The 19,676-nt window shown below is 54.4% G+C and overlaps 1 protein-coding gene across 4 annotated transcripts in view; it reads right to left on the bottom strand.

Annotated features, from left to right (window-relative positions):
• The window catches only part of GNG7 (G protein subunit gamma 7), a 43,441-nt gene extending 28,230 nt beyond the window's left edge, over nucleotides 1-15,211 (bottom strand). For 3 of the 4 annotated variants that reach the window (XR_005956263.1, XR_005956264.1, XM_041480997.1), the window contains exons 1-2: nucleotides 15,109-15,211; nucleotides 2,882-2,948 (exon numbers count right to left, since the gene is read on the bottom strand). The gene's annotated coding sequence lies outside the window, so the exon portion shown is untranslated. Of the gene's footprint in view, nucleotides 1-785; nucleotides 794-2,881; nucleotides 2,949-15,108 lie in introns of all 4 variants that reach the window. The other variant, XR_005956266.1, reaches the window with a different exon arrangement.
• Between the last annotated feature and the right edge of the window lie 4,465 nt (nucleotides 15,212-19,676).

The raw sequence follows: 19,676 nt of genomic DNA, 5'->3' as shown, positions 1-19,676 counted from the left end.
TTAAAAATCCACACCAACAGCATCCCAAAAATGACAGGGATTTTAAAATCCACACCAACAGCATCCCAAAAATGACAGGGATTTTAAAATCCACACCAACAGCATCCCAAAAATGACAGGGATTTTAAAATCCACACCAACAGCATCCTAAAAATGACAGGGATTTTAAAATCCACACCAACAACATGCCAAAAACAGCAGGGATTTTGAAATGCACACCAACAACTGCGTGGAAGGGGAAGAGGAGGTGAAAGAGGATCCAGCTGAGGGGAATTCCTGGCACTGGAAATACCAGATGGGATGCTGAGGTTTGGGATTCCTGGAGGGCTGCTGGAAAAGCCAGCAGGAATTTGCTTTGCAGTGTTCTCAGAGCAGCTCAAGGCTGCAGAGTTGTTCCATAGGTTGTTCCAACAATTTGGGAATTTCTCCAGTAAAATATTAAGTATCAAGTTGTTTAAAATCCCTAAAAACACCCCACAAAAAGAATCCTGATAAACCAACTGAAGCAAACACTCCCCAGGGAGGGAATATTCCCATTTTTCCTCCCAGCTGGGAAAAGTTCACCACAGAAAACAGGGAAAGGAGGAAAATATCCAGAGGAAGGATTTGGATGCAAGGTTTGGGTTTAAACGTGGCTGTTTCACCTCAGAGCAACTTCTGAGGTTGTTTCAATGTGGTTTGTGTTACACAAGTGCCCTCAATCTTCCAGGATCAGCAATTTTATACAGGCAATTAGTGAAAAAATTAAATGTCTTAATGATCCTTGGGAAATGGGATCCACCTGCGATTCCTCAGCCAGGGCAGCTCCATTTCTGCAGGATAAAAGTCCCAAAAAAAGGGGATTTGTGTCACTTCAGGAATGGGGGGAGAACTGAGAGCATGAAAAGCTGCTCCTAAAAATCAGAAAGGTGTGTGAGAGTCCTGACTGGCATCACAAAGAGATTAAAAAAGGGGGAAAAAAATCAGGAGCACGGGGTCATTGAGGCTGGAAAAGATCTCTGGGATCACCAGGCAGTGCCTGACCCCCACCTTGTCCCCACCTCCAGGGATGGGGACCCCAAACCTCCCTGGGCAGCTCTTCCCAAGGTTTAACAACCCTTTCCAGGAGGAAATTCCTGCTGCTGTCCTACCTGGAGCTCCCTGGGGCTGTCCCCTCCTGTCCTGGTGTCCCCTGGGAGCAGAGCCCCTCCTGTCCCCTTCTCTTGGGGACTTGGGGACATTGGGAATGTCCCTCTGATCCTGCTTTTCTCCAGGCTGGGCCCCTTCCCAGCCCTCTCAGGAATTCTCCAGCCCCTTCCCAGCTCCTTCAGGAATTCCCAACTCTCTCTAGAGTTCTCCAATCCCCTTCTCATCTCCCTCAGGAATTCTCCAGCCCTTTTCCACCTCTCAGGAATTCTCCAGCCCCTTCCCAGCTCCTTCAGGAATTCCCAACTCTCTCTAGAGTTCTCCAATCCCTTTTCCATCTCCCTCAGGAATTCTCCAGCCCCCTCCCTGGCCTGGCTCCAGCCCCTGGGTGTCTCTCTGGATGCTCAGCTCACTCCCAGGACTAAATCCCCTCCTTGGAGCAGCACCACAGCTTCAATTCTGCCCCTTTGTGCTCCATAAATATCCCCAGATCCAGGTCCAGAGCCGGACTTGTCACATCCCTAAAAATATCCCCCTATAAATAGCAAATTATCCAACAATGACACCAGGGCAACCACCCCAAAACATCCAGGGCAGAGCTTCAAATCCTCCTCTCAGGTCCCTCCTGAGCACCTGGGGCTGGAGAAATGAAGAAATAAAATCCCCACTTACTTCCACACAAATTTGTGAACAAAGATTTGCTCTGAGCCGCAGCACGAACATTTCCCACAAGAAATTACAACGAGAACAACCTCCCTGAGTTTTCCTCTTTTTGTTTTTTCCATGTTTTCCTCCTGGTTTGGATGAAACCTGTGACTCCCAGCGAGGCTCCCAGGGACCCCACATCTGTCCCTTCCTGGAGGACACCCCAAGTGCACAAACCAGGGCAAAGTGGGACAGGGAAGAGACATTTTTGGGATTTTTTTTTAGCAAAGTGAGGCAAGAGGAAGCGCTGCCAGGGATGGAGGGAAAGGACCAGCGGTCACATGAGGATGTCCAGCCCCCAAAGCAGCTGCTAATGAGTGTCTCAGTTAATTACTCGGCTCCCTGGGATGAGGAGCTCGGGGCTGGCAGCTCATCCACGGCTCCACTGCCAGGGACACAGTGCCCTCTCTTGGAGACTCCAAATCCAGCCTAAAGCCGGGACTGAGGACAAAAACCTGCTGGAATTTCCTAAAAAAATGATTTCTGCGCAAGAAACAACTCTGGCCTGGCTGGGTATTCCTGGGAGGAACAGGGGAACACCTCTGGAGCTGCTCCTGGGGCAGGTCAGTGACTCGTGACCTTGATTAACCTTTGGATCCTCTTATGAAAACTCAGATCTTTTTGAAAATTAAGAATTTTAAGATGGAGAATATTGAAACACCTAAAGAGTGGTGATATTGTGGTGTCACAGAGGGGTTTGGGATGGAGGGGAGCTGAAGGATCAGCCAGTTCCAGGAGAAAGAATGGAATTGTTTCATGAAGAACCATTCCAGCCAGAGGCAGCAGCTCCACATCAGATTTCTGTGTGTCCCCAGGTCACCACCTCTCAGTGGAGGGACAGTCCCCAGTGCCACCTGGCACAGGTGACCATGGACAGCGTGGCTGCCCCATGGCAAGGCCAGGCTGGACAGGGCTTGGAGCACCCTGGGATGGTGGAAGGGAAGGGACTGGATGGGCTTTAGGATCCTTCCCACCCAAATTTCGGGTGAGAAATGCCCTGATTTGGGGCTCAGGAGGTGTTTGGGTGTCTGTGGGTGCTGCTGGCACCTACCTGGGCAGGTGTCCCCACCTCCTGTGGCACACAGGGCACTCGCTGCAGGGGGGAAAGGACAAATCTCCTAAAATTTAAAAAAAAAAAAAAAAACAATTGAGAGAATTTTCAGCAATTGAAAGGATCCTGCAGGGAATTCCAGCTCCTCTCAACACCAGGTTTGAGCCCACCAGCTGAAGCACCTCACACCTTTTCCCCATCTCCATTTTTTCCCTGTGTTTTCCCTGTGTTTTCCCTGTTTTTTTCCCTGCTGGAATCCCAGCCCATCCCTGAACTATTTAAAGCACCCCACACCTTTTCCCCATCTCTATTTTTTCCCTGCATTTTCCCTGTTTTTTCCCTGCTGGAATCCCAGCCCATCCCTGAACTATTTAAAGCACCTCACACCTTTTCCCATCTCCATTTTTCCCTGTGTTTTCCATGTTTTCTCCCTGCTGGAATCCAGCCCACTCCAAATCGATTTAAATCCACCCAGCCACACGAGGAGTGTGTCCTTTGGGGTGGTTTATTTACATTTCAATATGTTCAGGATCTGCCTTTGAGATTTTTTTGGAGGGGGGATGAAATCCTAAAAGTCCTCACAGGAGAGGTTTAGTGAGGATGATGCAGGTGGCACTTGAGGCTTTCTCCATGCTCATCCATGGAATCTGGGATAAAAAACCCCAATTTCTACCAACTCAGACCTGGCTTTGAACACATGGATTCCAAGAGATTTTTTTTTGTGAGGGGGAAAGCCTGGCAGCTCCCAGGCTGTGCAATTCCATATCCCAGTCTGAAGATGGCTCCATCGGAATGAGGGATTCGATCCCTCCATCCATCATCCATCCATGTCCATTCATCCATCCATCATCCATCCATCCATGTCCATTCATCCATCCATCATCCATCCATCCATGTCCATTCATCCATCCATCTCCATTCATCCATCCATCCATCCATCCATACATCCATGTCCATTCATCCATGGATTCATCCATCCCTCATCCATCCATCCCTCATCCATCCATGGATTCATCCATCCATCCATCCATCCATCATCCATTATCCCTGTGTCCATCCATCCATCATCCATCCATCATCCCTCCATCCCTGTGTCCATCCATCCATCATCCATCCATCCCTGTGTCTGTCCATCCATCCATCATCCATCCATCCATCCATCATCCTTTATCCCTGTGTCCATCCATCATCCATCCATCCATCCATCCCTGTGTCTGTCCATCCATCCATCATCCATCCATCCCTGTGTCTGTCCATCCATCCATCATCCATCCATCATCCATCCATCCCTGTGTCTGTCCATCCATCCATCATCCATCCATCATCCATCCATCCCTGTGTCTGTCCATCCCTCCATCATCCATCCATCCCCCACCTCCCCAAACGTCAGGACTGGAGAAACAACTCCCAGTTCCCTCCAGCAGCCACAGGGGATTTGTCCCAGGAGAAGGAAGCAGCCCATCCATGATATTCCTGAGGCTGGCAGAGGGGAGTTTCAACAAAAGAAACCAGGGAAAAATAACCTGAGCGACTCATGGAAGTGAAAGACAAGGAGAGTGACAAAGATTTAAGGAAAGAAAGGGAAGAGGAAGGCAGAGCTGCAGCATTTCATCTTCTGTTCCTCCCCACAACGAGCCAATTAAAAAGCCCACACACTAAATTAATTCCAGTTCCAGGGGAGCTGGAAATACAGAGCCACTATTTAGGTTAGGGAAAATTGCTGCATTCTGTTCCTTTGTCAGGTGGCAGAGAATGACATCTGCAAAAGGGAAAAAAAAAAAAAAAGGCAGAGTTTGGGCCCCAGCACAGCAGAAGCAAAGGAAACAGAGAATTCAGGGAAGGGTTTGAGGATCTGAGGAGCCTCATCCCCACGGACACGGGGCCAGGGCACAGAACAAAGATCCCCATGTTCTCCCCACACCCCGGCTGCCTCACAGCTCTCACACCTCATCAGTTCCTGCTTTTGTTTGGAACAAGTGGCCAGGACGTGGTTACAGAGCTCTGCTTCCCTAAAACCCTTCCCAATGTTTAATTTATCCCTCGGAAAACACCTCTGACAAAACCCAGCCCCACCAACGTCGTCGGCTCCAGGGTAAATATCCCAGCCAGGTTTGTGTTCCCTTCCTGCCCCAGATGGGACTCTGGGATTTAATTCCTCAGCAGAGAATCCCTCTGTTCTGGGCAGAGAAACCCCCGATTCACACTGGAATTTAAAGGGAATAAACCCCACAGGGAGCAGAGAATACAAATTATTATCCCAGCTTTTTTTCCAAGGATGACAAAAACCAACCAGGGGAGCAGGGCTGGAGCTGCAGGAGGCCTCAGGGCAGTGCCAGGCTCAGCTTTCCAGAGGGAACCGCTCCCTGTGTAATCATTAACAGCAAAACCCAGCCCAGATAAAAGCCAGGGAGCAGCACCTGGAGCAGGGATGCACTGGGAGCCAGGGATGTCCCAGGCACCAGGAAGCTCAGGATGTTTGCCTGTTGCTGCTGTGGCTCTGCCCTGGGGACAGCAGGGAACAGCAGTGATGGCAAGTGGGGAAACTCATCCTTTGTCTGGGAATTGGGAAAACTCATCCATTTGTCTGGGAATTGGGAAAACTCATCCCAGGCCCTGGAGCCAGCTGGCAGCAGGAGCTCTGTGCCAGGGATGCCTCTGGAGAGCCCCACGGTGCCACCAGGACCCGCTGGGGACAAGGACAAAACCCCCAGGACGTGGCACAGGGAGGGGCAGAGCTGGCCCCACACACACAGAAATAATTGAGAAAACCAGTTGGGATTACAGGAAAGCCAGTGGGAGTTCAGTGGAGCCTTTTCCTGCCTGGTCTGAGCTCCCAAACCTCGGGATTTACACCAAAACCCCTCAGGGCTGCCCTGACAGGATCATGGATGTGAGACTTGGAGAAAAATCCTGTTTAGGGTCACAGAACCTCAGGATGGTTTGGGACCTCAAATCCCATCCCACCCCAAGGGCAGGGACACCTCCCACTATCCCAGGTTGTTCCAGCCTGGCTTTGGACCTCCCAGGGATCCAGGGGCAGCCACAGCTGCTCTGGGAATTCCATCCCATTCTCTAAGCACCCTCACAGGGAGGAATTCCTTCCTAAAATCCCTCCAGGAGCTGGCAAAGCTGGAAAATCCCTGTCCCTCAGGATGGACCAGCTCAGGAGCTTGGAGGGAAGCTCCTTCCAGCCCTGGAACACCGAGTGTGGGTCCCATCCCACAGAGCAGGAATTATCTCAGGATCCCGGCAGGAACGGGATTCCAGCTCTCCTTGTGTCATCCTCACTCCCAGCTCCACCAACAAACCTTCAAAGAGCAAAAAGCCTTTGAATTCCACAAAATCCTGCTAACGAGATCCCTGTCAGCCAGGAAGGCAAACTGGGAGTATTTATAGCCCTGGATTAGAGCAGGATCTGCTGGGAATCCAGGGAATGGAGCAAATTCCCATTCCCAGAGAGGTGACAGATTTATGGGCTCTCACTTCCCAATCCAGTTTTGGTTTGTTTTTTTTTTTTCCCAGCACATTTATACAGAGTTTCTGCAGCTTTATCCAGCTCTGCTCCTGGAATTCTTTCTCATTCCCACTCCCTTTGGGCTGATGGGAAGGCACACAGGCATTAGGGACAGCTATTCATTAAATCCTGGAACCTCTCCTCGACTTCCTACTGCAACCATCAGCTCCACAACAATTTAAACCAGGATCATGGTGTTATCCTGGAAGGAATGGATGAGGAGCACTGCCAGCCCTCAGCATCCCTGATCTTATTTTGACAAAAATGGGTTTTTCCTTGGATAATCCCACGGAAATTTAAGATCCAGGAAAATGCAGAAATAACAAATTTTACAAGTCCTGGAATTTACAACCACCCAGAGCAGAGAGGAGAAAATATTCCTGCTTGGATAAAACCTAGAAGAACATTCAGGAAAATATGGATGTGGACAAAAAGCTTTTCCAATCTGTTCTAGAATGAAATGGAAGGTGGCCAGGCCCACCCCTCTTCCCACCCAGCCATTCTGTTTTATTTTAATCAGCAGCCCCAAACCCCATCCATGGGCACCAGCACTTGGATCAGCTCGACACAATCAGTCCCAGCAGGAATCCAAACCCATAATTACAGCAGCCTGCACATGGAAAACACCAGGGAGGGAGGGTTTATTTATGCAGGGGACAGGAGTTTCGAGGATGAGACGAATAAATCAGGGAAAAATGGTTAAAAAAATGGATTGGGGGAGTTTGGGGAAGAAAAGCAGCTGCAGCAGAGGCTCTGTGGCTTCTGAAATTGCAGGGAAAATGGAGAGTTTGTAGCTGGAATGCCTCGGGAGCGCTGGAGTTCGGGGAAGCAGCGCAGCCCCCCTGCCTTGGCTGTGAATCCATTTCCTACCCAGCTTTGTTCAGCCTCCCATAAAAACTTCCTGCCCCTCCACCGACCTTCCCTGAGTGCTTTTCCCGACCCTGGAGCCATTCCCACCTTCCCCATGCTGGCAAAACCTCCCTCTGAGAATCCCTCTGGAATCACAGCGAGCTTTTTCCTGAATTTACCTCCAAACCACCAAATTTTAGCCAAACCACCTCTCCCAAAAGCACCTTGGGACTCTCCCAAGTTTTCCAAACCACTGGAAAACGTGGATCTGATTGATTTTTTTTTCTTTTCCTCACCAGGGATGCACACAATGCATCTCCTCTGGTGGCTGACAACCCCTCTTCTATTTCAGGAATGCTCATCCGCAGGTGGAATTGGATTTCTGTTCCCATGACTGACAACACAACTCCATCCTGGCCTATGGCAGCTGCTGCTATTTTCAGCAGCTCTGCCTCTCTCCAGTATTATTCCAAAGGTGAGAACTATTTCCAGAGAACACCAGAACAGCGTTTTTCACACCTTAACAGAAAAAAAAAAATTGAAAAAAAAAATCACAGAATTTTGAAAGTTTTGCCACAGGGCAAAACTCTCTGCAGTAAAGAGCATTAATGAGCTCGTGGAGTGGCTGGGAGTGTTAAAATGGAATTAAAGTCCCTGTTGGAATGGGGAAAATAGTCTTAAGCTGGGTTGCCACAAAGATATTCCTCACCAGCAGGCAGGGAAATGCTGATTCCCTCTATCCTGGCAATGCAGGAATGGGAATTGTCCCCAGGAACTGCCATAAATCAAAAACCACAGCAAAATGGGATGGAACTCTGCGTTGGTTTCAGAGGTATCCCTAAAAATGATCAATGTGGAGGCTGGAATTTGGGTTTACACCACAAACAGTGCTCACAAACACTGCTTAATCCAGTGCGAGAGTGTGGAGCCTCTGGAAAGGCTCAGATCCTCGGGAAGAAAAGCTGAGGGTGGGATAATGAGGCAGGGAATGTTAACCAGTTAATTAGCAATCAGAGAGAGAGAGGGAAGAGCTGGGATCAGGGACTGACCCGCTCTGGGTGGCTCATCCCAGCATTCCCAAGGCGTGGGAATCGTGTCAGCTCCACTCCCACCCCTCTGCAATTCCCAAAAATCCCTTCCCAGCTCAGCCACTGCACCCAACAACACCGGGATAAATTCCCTGGAGCCAGCCCCTCCTTGTCCTCCACCCCTGTGCCCCACAGGGCTGCAGGGACAGAATTATTCCCTGAAGCCACTGTCCCTGTGACTGATCCCTGGCAGCCACCCAGAGCCATCCCAGAGCTGCTGCAGGAACGTGGAATTCTGGATTGCACCTCTGGGAAAAATGCTGTGGGTAATCCCAGCCCTACAAAGGGAAGGTGCTGCTTGGCATAGGTCAGGCTTAAAGCTCTGGGTGTTGGAATGCTGGGGAAGGAATTTGGATTGCAGCTCTGTTGGTGTAAATCCCCCCAAATCCAGGGATTTTGCTGCCGTTCCCAGAACTGTGTTTGCAGCAAGGCCCTGTGGAGCACTGACAGGCGTGGAATGGGCTGTGGAGTCCCCAAAATGGGATCCAAAGGAGAATTTCCACTGGAAAAGAGCTCTGGGATCAGTACTACGCCCCATGCCCACCTTGTCACCAGCCCAGAGCTCTGAGTGTCACCTCCAGGGACCCCTGGGACACCTCCAGGGATGGGGACCCCAAACCTCCCTGGGCACTTCCAAGGCCTGGCCGCCCTTTCCAGGAGGAAATTCCTGCTGCTGTCCCACCTGAAGCTCCCTGGGGCTGTCCCCTCCTGTCCTGGTGTCCCCTGGGACCCTCCTGGCTGTCCCCTCCTGCTGGGGACTTGTGGGGATTGGGAATGTCCCCCTGATCCTGCTTTTCTCCAGGCTGGGCCCCTTCCCACCTCCATCAGGAATTCTCCAGCCCCTTCCCAGCTCCCTCAGGAATTCTCCAGCTCCTTCCCAGCTCCCTCAGGAATTCTCCAGCCCCTTCCCAGCCCCTTTTTCCTTTCTTTAAGTGAAACCAGGAAAGAGGGATTCACTCAGAAGAGCAGGGAACGCTCAGCTCAGGGATGCTGGAGCACCAGGAGCCAGCTCAGCTCAGTGAAACAGGATAAACTTGGGAGAGATAAAGACATATCTGTGATCACGCTGCTGGCTGTGCCAGAATGTCTGCTGGGAATGTCTGGATCGTGGATTTGTTTCCCAAAAAAACCCCAGCGTGCTGCACAGCTCCAAGCTGATGGACAGACAGCCCTGGTCTGGAAAATCATGGAATGGTTTGGGTTGGAAAAGTCCACCCAGTGCCACCCCCTGCAGTGGCAGGGACACTTTCTGTTCCCAACCTGGCCTGGGACAATTCCAAGGAACACCTGGCATTTGTAGGGAAAGCAGCACAGGGATTTAAATTAGAAGGAAAAGCACTGAAAGAAGCCAGATCATCCCAAAAAAAAGCCAATGGATCAGGATTCCATACCCCAAACAACGGGAATGTCAAGGTTTAATTTGGATTAGTGCAATTAAACCTGCCTGACACCAGCACAATTCTGTGGATTCTCCCACAGCTCTCATGGATTACAGGAAAAACGGTTCCCAATCTTCACCCAGGAGTGAGGAGCTCCTTGGAAATGCTGCCAGATCCTGTGGATCCCTGGAAATGCAGCACCTGGAGCTCCCTGCTCACTCACCTGGATCCTGAACCACCCAGAACTGCTGAGACCCACCCAGGGAACAGAATTCCCAAGCTGGAAACACAACCAGCAGTTGTCAGCCTTACCAAAAGGTCTTGCATTAATAAAACAGGAAATAAAGAGCCCCTCAGGCCTTGCTCTTCTCCCTGATAGAAAAGTTTGATGAGATTCCCAATCTTTGTTTGGGAATTGCACCACAAGTGCTTGGAGGAGCAGCCAGGCCACGTCAGGATTTATGGAGCATAAACACCGAGCCTTTGCCAGCAAGAAAAAAGAGAGAAGTAACTCAGAGTGGAGGAAATGAAAAAAAAAAACCACAAAAAAACTCCCAAAAGCAGCTCCTGCAGCACATCCAGAGAAATCCTCCTGCAGTTCCCAAGCTTGGGAGGAGCTTTGGAGGGGTTAAACCACACCACAAATGTTTCAATCTTCTGCATTTTCCTAACAGCAGATGAGGCAGAAATGGACAAAATGCCTCCAGGGCTGAAAAAAAAAAACCCTTTCCAAACTATTCTATAGATTTCCTCCAGGGCTGAAAAAAAAACCCTTTCGAAACTATTCTATAGATGTAAAAAATAGATTTCTTTTTTATTTCCAGAAGGGACAAGTTGGGAATAAAACAAAGAAGCTTTTTGGGGGGTGTTAGCAGAGTGTCCATCCCTGGTTGTCACCTCCCTGCTGTCACCTGAGAGGGACCTGGAAGTGCCAAGAGGGGGAATCTCCTTCCCTCTGGAATCAGGGCCCGTTTTCCTGCTCCCCCATCCTCATTAGGAGTGAGATTATTTTTCAAACAACTCTGTTTTCTCCAATACAAAAATAAAGCAGGAGCTGCCGAGGTTTCTTGGCTTTTTCAGCTTCTGAAAAGTCACTAAAAATCCATCTTTACGTGGAAATTCGGGAATGTTTTCAGCTGTACAGACCCAACCCAGGCTGAAGTACTTTAAAACTCCTTCTTGTCTGTCAGGAGGGGGAAAAACACAGGACAAATGATGAAAAAGCACAACCCTTAACTAAATTTCCTGTTTTGTGTCTCGGCGTTAACAGCGTGCCCGAATTTCCTCCTTTTTTTTTTTTTTTTTTTTTTGTCCTTAACGTCACAGCCAATCCCTACCCACCCATTCCACAAAAACCTAACCCTGAACTGCTGGAGATTCCAACCCTGCTGGAAAGGGAACCATCAGCTGAACCCAGAGCTCATTCCCAGGAAAAATCCAGCTCCTTACACCCCTTAAAACAAAGATTAATCCTCCCTCAGAGCCCCCACCAGCAAAAATTCACCGAATTAAACACATTTATCCCCACGACTGCTTTTGGTTGGGGTTTTTTTAAATTAATTAGTGGCTGCTCGGGTATTTTGGAGGAGGAAAAAGGTATTTTGGACCAGGATTGTGCAAGACACAACGTTTCAGAAGCGGTTTTTGGGGGGAAGATTTAAACTCGAGAGCGTTTGCGAGCGAGTTTCACTTTCAGAAACTCCAAATGTCACCGAGGTTTGGGGCACAATGGCTCCTTTGTCCCTTTTTGGCACAAGCAAGCAGCAGCAGATGATAACAGGGGGGACCAAAAGCAAGGCCTGGGCTCTGCCAGTTCTCTGAATCCCAGCAATTTATCGTCAAGTACAAATTAAGTGGGTAAATCTCGTGCTAATTAATATTTAAGACAAAGCTCTGTCTCCCAGCTTTGCTTTCTTTTCTCTTTTTTTTTTGGCTGAATGTGACAACGGGCAGGCAGGGAACTGGATTGATGTTTTTAGTTCTGTTCCCTTCCCAGTTTGTGGAAAAGCCAGAGGAGAGGAAGATAAAGCAAAAAAAAATCACCTGGCAACAGGTGAGGAGGACAGAGACACCCTGAGCAGAGAGCTCGGAGAGGCTGCAGCTGGGAAATCCAGAATCCAGCTCTGCACAGAAGATTCCTGTGGCTGAACCACTTCAGGAATTCCAGGATATTGGAATTAGAGGTTTCACCACTTCAGGAATTCCAGGATATTGGAATCAGAGGTTTCACCACTTCAGGAATTCCAGGATATTGGAATTAGAGGTTTCACCACTTCAGGAATTCCAGGATATTGGAATCAGAGGTTTCACCACTTCAGGAATTCCAGGATATTGGAGCAATCAGAGCTTTCCACCTCAAAGCTCAACTGTGAGATCTTTACATCGAGGCCAGGTTGGAATTCTGGGGCTTGGAGCACCCTGGGGTAGTGGAAGATGTCCCTGCCAAGGTTCCTCCAACCCAAAGCATTCCAGGATTTCTGCTGACCTCAACTCCTCTGATTTCTCACAAAAATGAGGAAAGCAACACTGGATCTACAGCCTCAAGCAGGGCCCTCACTTATCTCACACCAACACAGACATATTCTATATTCTATAATTCCCTTTTTCCCCTCACTCTTTTTCCAGGCACAAGAATCCCCAAACAATCACAAAATTCCCTCTTGCTTTTCCAGGTTTTTGGGTCATCCACCCCATTTTTTCCAGCTCTCTGCCAGCTCTGCTTCTCCCCACAGCCTCTGGAAACTCTTCCAGAGCTGCACTGGGGGTTACAAATCCAACCAAATCATCCCATTTTTCCACCCTGAGCTCATTTTTAGGCCTGAAAAGACAAGAAAATGATTTTTTAAAGTGCCAGCTCCAGCTCTGTGCTCACCACCTCCTCCCCAGGGTGCCCAAACAGCTTCCCCCACCCTCTGGCCACTGGACAAGTGGCCACTTGGAGCCCTCCTGAAGCAGAGAGAGTTCCCAGGGCGATTATTCCAGAGCTGGAGCTCGTCCAGCCCAGCTCTAACAGGGCAGGGACAGCCACGATCCCCTACCAGCCATCAAATCAGGAAACTGCCACCAAATCAGCCTTTTCCAAGGGGCAGAGTGTCCAGTTCCTCTGGAGCCAAGGGCAGGGACGAGGAGCTGGGCTCCTCGTTAGGCTAACGAGCTCCAGGGACTGATGACAAGGAGAGGGATGAGCAGGGACAAAGCTCAGTGTCCCCTGTCACAGCTGCCCTCCCTGCTGTGCTGCCACTCCAGCTCCGGGTGCACGAATTCCCTCCGGGGTGTTGAACACATCCAGGGATGCAGCAGGAAAACGGGAATGGGCACCAAAACTGTGTCAGGCGAGGCAGCGCCCCCAGCAGCCACACAAAAGAGCCATTTCCATTCGTGTCACAGCCACAGATGGCAGGAGAAAACCTCTGGGACAATCGGCTCCATTTAACCCTATTGATCCAGATTCTTTTTTGGGGTGTTTTTCCCATTTTTTCCCCCCAAAAGAACAGGAAAAATGGGGGCTACAGAGTCACAAATTCCCATGAATTTGTTTTATGAGGTGTTTTTGGGGGTGTTTTTCCCATTTTTCTCCCCCCAAAAGAACGGGATAAATGGTGGCTACAGAATCACAAATTCCTATTAATTTCTTTTATGGGATGGTTTTGGTTTTTGGGGGTGTTTTTCCCATTTTTTCCCCCCAAAAGAATGGGATAAATGGTGGCTACAGAATCACAAATTCCCATTAATTTGTTTTATGGGATGGTTTTGGTTTTTGGGGGTGTTTTTCCCATTTTTTCCCCCCAAAAGAATGGGATAAATGGTGGCTACAGAATCACAAATTCCTATTAATTTGTTTTATGGGGTGGTTTTGGTTTTTGGGGGTGTTTTGCCCATTTTTCCCCCCAAAAGAATGGGATAAATGGTGGCTACAGAATCACAAATTCCCATTAATTTCTTTTATGAGATGGTTTTGGTTTTTGGGGGTGTTTTGCCCATTTTTCCCCCCAAAAGAACACAATAAATGGTGGCTACAGAGTCACAAATCCCCATTAATTTGTTTTATGGGATGGTTTTGGTTTTTGGGGGTGTTTTTCCCATTTTTTCCCCCCAAAAGAACGGGATAAATGGTGGCTACAGAGTCACATATCCCCATGACTTTGTTTTGTGGCCACAGAGCTGAGCTGGGAGCTGCAGCCTGGAGGATCTGCTCACCTGCCTGTGAATGTCCCACACGGCAGGGACACAAAGACCTGTGGAACCTCCCGGGGATGGAGGCCTGAGCTCAGCCCTGAGAAGCCTCTGGGCTCTGAGCAGCTGAAGAAAACCAAGCAATCACCTAAAAGGCCTCGAGTCTGCCTGGATTAATACTGAGCTGCTGACTCCTGTGGTCTGTCACACACCAGATTTCCTCCTGGTAGGAATCACTCCCATGGGACACGTCCAGAGCAGCACCATGAGGCTCACAAAGCTGGAGGGTGGCAGTTTTCCCCCAAAAAACCCCCTTATTTAACCACAATAACTTTCTCCAAGCAGCAGCAGAGGTGTCTCAGAGCAGACACAGCTCCAGCCCAGCCCCTTTGGGTTTGGTTTAAGGCCACACCTGATGGCCACAGGACAGAGGCAAAGCCCAGATTTGTACCCACAGCTCCAATCCTGCACTTCCCCAACTCCTAAAGGACGCCCAGCTTCCCATTCCACACCTCCAAGTGGAAGTGAGGAGCAGGAGACAGATTCCTCTCTCTCTCTCTCTCTCCCTTTGTCTGCGGCACCCACTTACCTCCTCTACACCTCAATAACACAAAACCCAGATCCTGCAGCCACCCCTCCTTTATGTAACCCACACAATTCCCCGCTGCCTCCCGAATCCTGCCCGGATCAGGCGGGAATGCCACGGCTGTGCCGCGCTCCTCGCCACACCAACCCACCCTCAACTCGCCGGCGGGAAACAAACAAGTAAATTATGTGATCTTGGGTGTTCTGCCGAGCTGCCAGCCTCCTTTTTCACCCCAAAACCCGGGCTGGTTCACCGTTAAGTCACCCAACTTCCCAAGCAGCTGGCAGTGAGCCATGCCCCTCATGGATTCCGACTGTCCCTTGTCACCTCATCCACCCAAAGCTGCCCCTCACGCCACCCTCAGCGCCAGCCACCCCTCTCTGCCCCCATCCCCTCAATCCCTTCACCCAAAAACCTGGAGACCTCCCAAAAATCCACCGCGGCCCCTTTCCGTGCCCCCCAAACACCCCCACGTCATCTCCTCGCCCTGAGCCTTGTGCCAAAATCCCTCCCAGCGCTGTGACCCCCGTGGGGACCCTCCGAGGGTCCCTCCCTCCGCCAAGCCGCGGCCTGAGGGAGCCGGGCGTCCCCCCCGCGCTGTCCCCGGCCGTCCCGCCCCGTTCCCGGCGGCTCCTCACCGCTACCGGCGGGAGCGGGCGCGGCGGGCGCGGAGCGGAGCCGCCGCCTCAGACACCGCGCGGCGCAACGCACCCTGCTGGCCCGCGGGCGGCGCCGGCCCCGCCCCGCGTGCCTGACGGACAGCGGCGGCAGCCAATGGGAGCCCACGGAGCTCGGCGCGAGGGGGGAGGGCCGGCCGGGAGGCGGGGCCGGGAGCGGCCGCCAAGTTCGGTTGCGGCGGCGGCGGCGCGGAGGGAGGCCGGGGAGGGGGCGGGGCCAGCGGAGGAGCGGCGGGAGAAGCTGCCAATCAGCGCGCGGGGCTGGATATGGGGCGTGGTCTCATAAATATCTCATTAATATTAATAAGGTGGGAGGGGGCACGTGGCGGCCGGGGCGCGAGGCACCGGGAGGGGACACCCCGGGGATCCCCCGGTGGGTGGCGGCCCTGGTGCCCCCCCGGGTCTCCCCGGGGCCGTGCTCCTCCGGACCCCCTCTGTGACCCCTCTGCAGGGCTCGGCGCCCCCCAAACCCCCCAACCCACCCCGGGGCACAGCCCCTCCCAGCCCTGCGTACCGGGGGTCGCGGCCTCGCCGTGCCCCCACCCACCTCGGGGAGCTGCTGCCCCGGGAACCGGGGGGAAAATCCGTGGGGATGAATCAGCGGCGGGCGGGAGTCACGCCGGCGGCGCGGGGGGAGCGGAAATCACGCCCTGAATCGAGGCTTTGATTCCCCCCGGGCTGCCACAGGCACCGGGCGAGCGCGGCCGGCGGGTCCCGGTGGTGCCTGGTCCGGGAGTCACCGTGGGGGGACACAGCCGCGTCCCCGGGGCAGCCGCCATCGCTTCCCAGCGCATCCCGCTCTGCGCTGGCCCGCACCAGTACGCACCAGTTACAGCTGCGATCCCAGCAGGAATTGAGGTGGGGAAATGCCGAGCCCGGGTGTCCCCACCTCGGCGGGGACGTGGCTCCGCTGTCGGGCGCACAGGGCACAACCCTCGCCGGCGCTGGAATCGGGCTGAAAACTCCATAATCCTGTTAGTGGGAAGAAGGCTGATTTTCCCCCTAATCCAGTTTGCTCCCGTATGTCCCGGCCCGCCGAGTCCTAATCCGCTTTTCCCGCAGATGGGCAGCCCCGGGTGCCGGGGCCGCGGTGTCCCCCCGGTAGGGGACACAAGGGACAATATTCCACACAGCGCCGATGCCAGCGCGAGACACGATGCCAGGAGCTGGTTCGGGTCCCAAAATCTGCATTTGTGAAATTGATGGCCGCGGGATGCAGCCAGGACTGCTCGTGGCGGAGGGAGCGATGGGAGCGGCTCATCCCAGGGCTCATCCCGCTAATTAACGCTCAGGAGCAGCTTTGATTAACGCCTGGACCCGGGGGAGGCTCCGGGCGCCCGGCGAGGATCCTCCCTCCCGGGGCTGCGCTGGTTTTTGGGGGCTCAGGATGGGGTTTGACGCTGGTTTTTGGGGTTCAGGATGGGGTTTGGGGAGGCTGCAGGGACCCGGCGCTTCCCAGGGAAAGCATCCTCCATCCCGGGCAGCATCCCGAGGGACACCCGGGGCTGCAGCAGGACCGGGGCGTCCCCTGCCACGGCGGGCACAGGTCCCCATTAGGTGGGGGGAAGTGCGAGGGGACAGAGATGGGGAGGGGGAGACCCGGGAAAGGGGGAAGAGGAGATTTTCTGCCCCCAAGGCGTTGTGGAGCCTCTGGAAGCGCTCTGAGTTTTGGTGTGATGGTGCCACCCAGAATGCCTGAGAGTCCTGAGGGGTCCCAGCAGGTGGGGAGTGGCACCAAGTGTCCCCATGCCCATGTGTGCCTGTCCCACTGTCCTGCCCTGGCACCCACAGGGGGCCCGGGATGCCCCCAGGCCACAGAAGGGACATGGGGACAGGAGGAGTTCCCATGGGCAGTGCCAGGGAGCTGTGACATCCCTGCAGAGCTGGCACTGTCCCCACAGAGCTCAGGGCATCCCCATGGATCTGTGACCATCCCACAGAGCTGTGGCCGTTCCCACAACTCCATCACCATCCACACAGATCCACAACCATCCCTAAGATCCATCACCATCCCTATGGATGCATGACCATCCATCCCTAAGATCCATCACCATCCATCTGGATCCATCACCATCCCCACGGGTCCCTGCCCATCCCCATGGATTGGTGCCATCCCTGTGGATCCATGCCCATCCCCACTGTCTGTGCCATGCCCACAGATCCATGCCCATCCCCACAGACCCATGCCCTTCCCCATGGATTTGTGCTATCCTTGTAGACCCATGCCCATCCCCACAGACCCGTGCCCATCCCCACAGATCCCTGCCCATCCCCACGGATTGGTGCCATCCCTGTGGATCTGTGCCCATCCCCACGGGTCTGTGCCATGCCCACAGACCCGTGCCCATCCCCACAGATCCGTGCCCATCCTCACAGGTCCGTGCCCATCCCCACAGACCCATGCCCTTCCCCGTGGATTGGTGCCATCCCTGTGGATCCCTGCCCATCCATCCCCACGGATCCGCTCCATCCCCGGGCCGTGCCCTTGGCCGGTCCCCCGGTGCCCGCGGCAGCCCCGTTCCCCCCCGCTCCCCCCGCCCGCTCCCGGAGCCCACGCGGCTCCCGCGCCCGGGGAGCAGCGCTGGTTTCCATGGCAACGGGCGTGATGACGCACGCGCCGCGCTCCCGCCCCCCTCCCCCTCCCCGCGGGCACGGGCGGGGACAGCGACACGCGGGCACGTCACACGTGTCACACACGTGTCACACGCACGTCACGCGCGGGCGCGGCACGAGCAGGGCACAGGGCACGCGCGTGTCACACGCACGGAGCACACGTCACACGCGTGTCACACACACGCAGAGGTGTGACCGCTGTCACATTCGTGTCACACACACGGAGCACACGTCACACTCGTGTCACACACACGCAGAGGTGTGACCGCTGTCACATTCGTGTCACACACAGAGGTGCGACGGCTGTCATATTCGTGTCACACACTCAGAGGTGTGCACACATCACATTTGTGCCACACACACCTGTGCCCACTGTCACATGTGTGTCACACACACAGGTGTGCCTGCTGTCACATTTGTGTCACACACACACACCTGTGCCCACTGTCACATTTGTGTCACACACACACCTGTGCCCACTGTCACATTTGTGTCACACACGCACACACCTGTGCCCACTGTCATGTTTGTGTCACACACACAGGTGTGCCTGCTGTCACATTTGTGTCACACACACACACACCTGTGCCCACTGTCACATTCGTGTCACACACACAGGTGTGCCTGCTGTCACATTTGTGTCACACACAGAGGGGTGCCCGCTGTCACATTTGTGCCACACACACACAAATGTCACATGCCACGCGTGCTCACGGCCCTGCACACACATCACACGCGCCCCACACCTGCACACGCGTGTCTGTGGCCGTCCCTCGGAGCCGTGGCTGCCCCCACGGGCGCGTGCACACCCATCACGTCACACTCACCTCGCCCCCCTTCCCGTGACCCCCCCGTGGCCTCCCGCCCCGGCCGGGGGCGGCTCCGGGGACGCGGGAGCGTTTCTCGTCTCTTTATTGAAGGAAGACTATTTCTAGAATAAAGGCTACATCGTCACCTTGTCCCCTGGGCGCTCGGATCCTCGTGTAAAAAGCCGGGGGGGTGCGGGGAGCTGGGGGGGCTCGGCCTGCCCGGGGACACCCCCTCGGGGACACCCCGGTGGCGGCGGGGGAAGGAGCGGGGCCGGAGCGAGGGGACAAACCTCGAGGGGACGAGGGGCTGGTGACAGCGCGGGGACCCTGCTCCGGCCAGGGGGGAACAAGCGGGGCTGCGCCAGAGCTGGAGGGCGTCGGGGGTCCCGGGGGTGTGGGGCCAGGCCACCCCGCGGGGGGACTCTGAGGACGGGGTGGCACTGGAGGGGCCAGCGGGGCCCCGCGGCAGCGCCCGGCCCGCGGCATCGGTGGGGAGGGGGCAGCGGGGGGGGGCCCGGCTGGCTGTGGGGCCGGGGATCTCCCGCCGGAGCTCGCCAGGATTGTGCTGGGTCAGGACCTCCCGCGGACCCGATGCTTTGTGCTTGGGCTGGCGGCTCCGGCTGCGGCACGGGCACGGGGGGCACGGGGGGCGCCAAGGTGGGGCTGGGGGGACAGCGGTCAGGGGGACACGGGCACCGCGCAGGGGCTGCCCCCGCCCCGGGGCTCTGCCCGCAGGAGCAGAGCGCTATGGCGTGGGGACGGGGGCGAGGGGGGGCCCGGGACGCGCGTGACTGTCCCCAAAGGGTGACACGGCCATCCCCATGTGACACCGTCCTTCCCTCCCGCGAGGACCAACGGGGCCGGGCCCGGTGGCACCGGTTGTGCTGAGTGCGGGGGGTGTGGTCCGGGTGTCCCGGCGGCGAGTCCCCGCTCCTGCCGTGCCCGGGGGTGGCCGCGTGTCCCGTCTTCACCCCCGGCCCCGGGCCGAGCGCTGGCGTCCCCGCACAGTCACAGTGATGGCACACGGAGGACGAGGGGACGGTCCCGCTGCGATGCCACTGCCACGTCCAGCCGTGGGGGGAGGAGGGGGGTGGGGGGTATCCGGAG

Source organism: Pyrgilauda ruficollis, unplaced genomic scaffold, assembly GCF_017590135.1.
Source record: "Pyrgilauda ruficollis isolate IOZ18807 unplaced genomic scaffold, ASM1759013v1 scaffold115, whole genome shotgun sequence".
NCBI classification, from domain to species: domain Eukaryota; kingdom Metazoa; phylum Chordata; class Aves; order Passeriformes; family Passeridae; genus Pyrgilauda; species Pyrgilauda ruficollis.
Note: the sequence above shows the minus strand (reverse complement) of the source record. Positions and strands in the feature narration are given on the sequence as shown.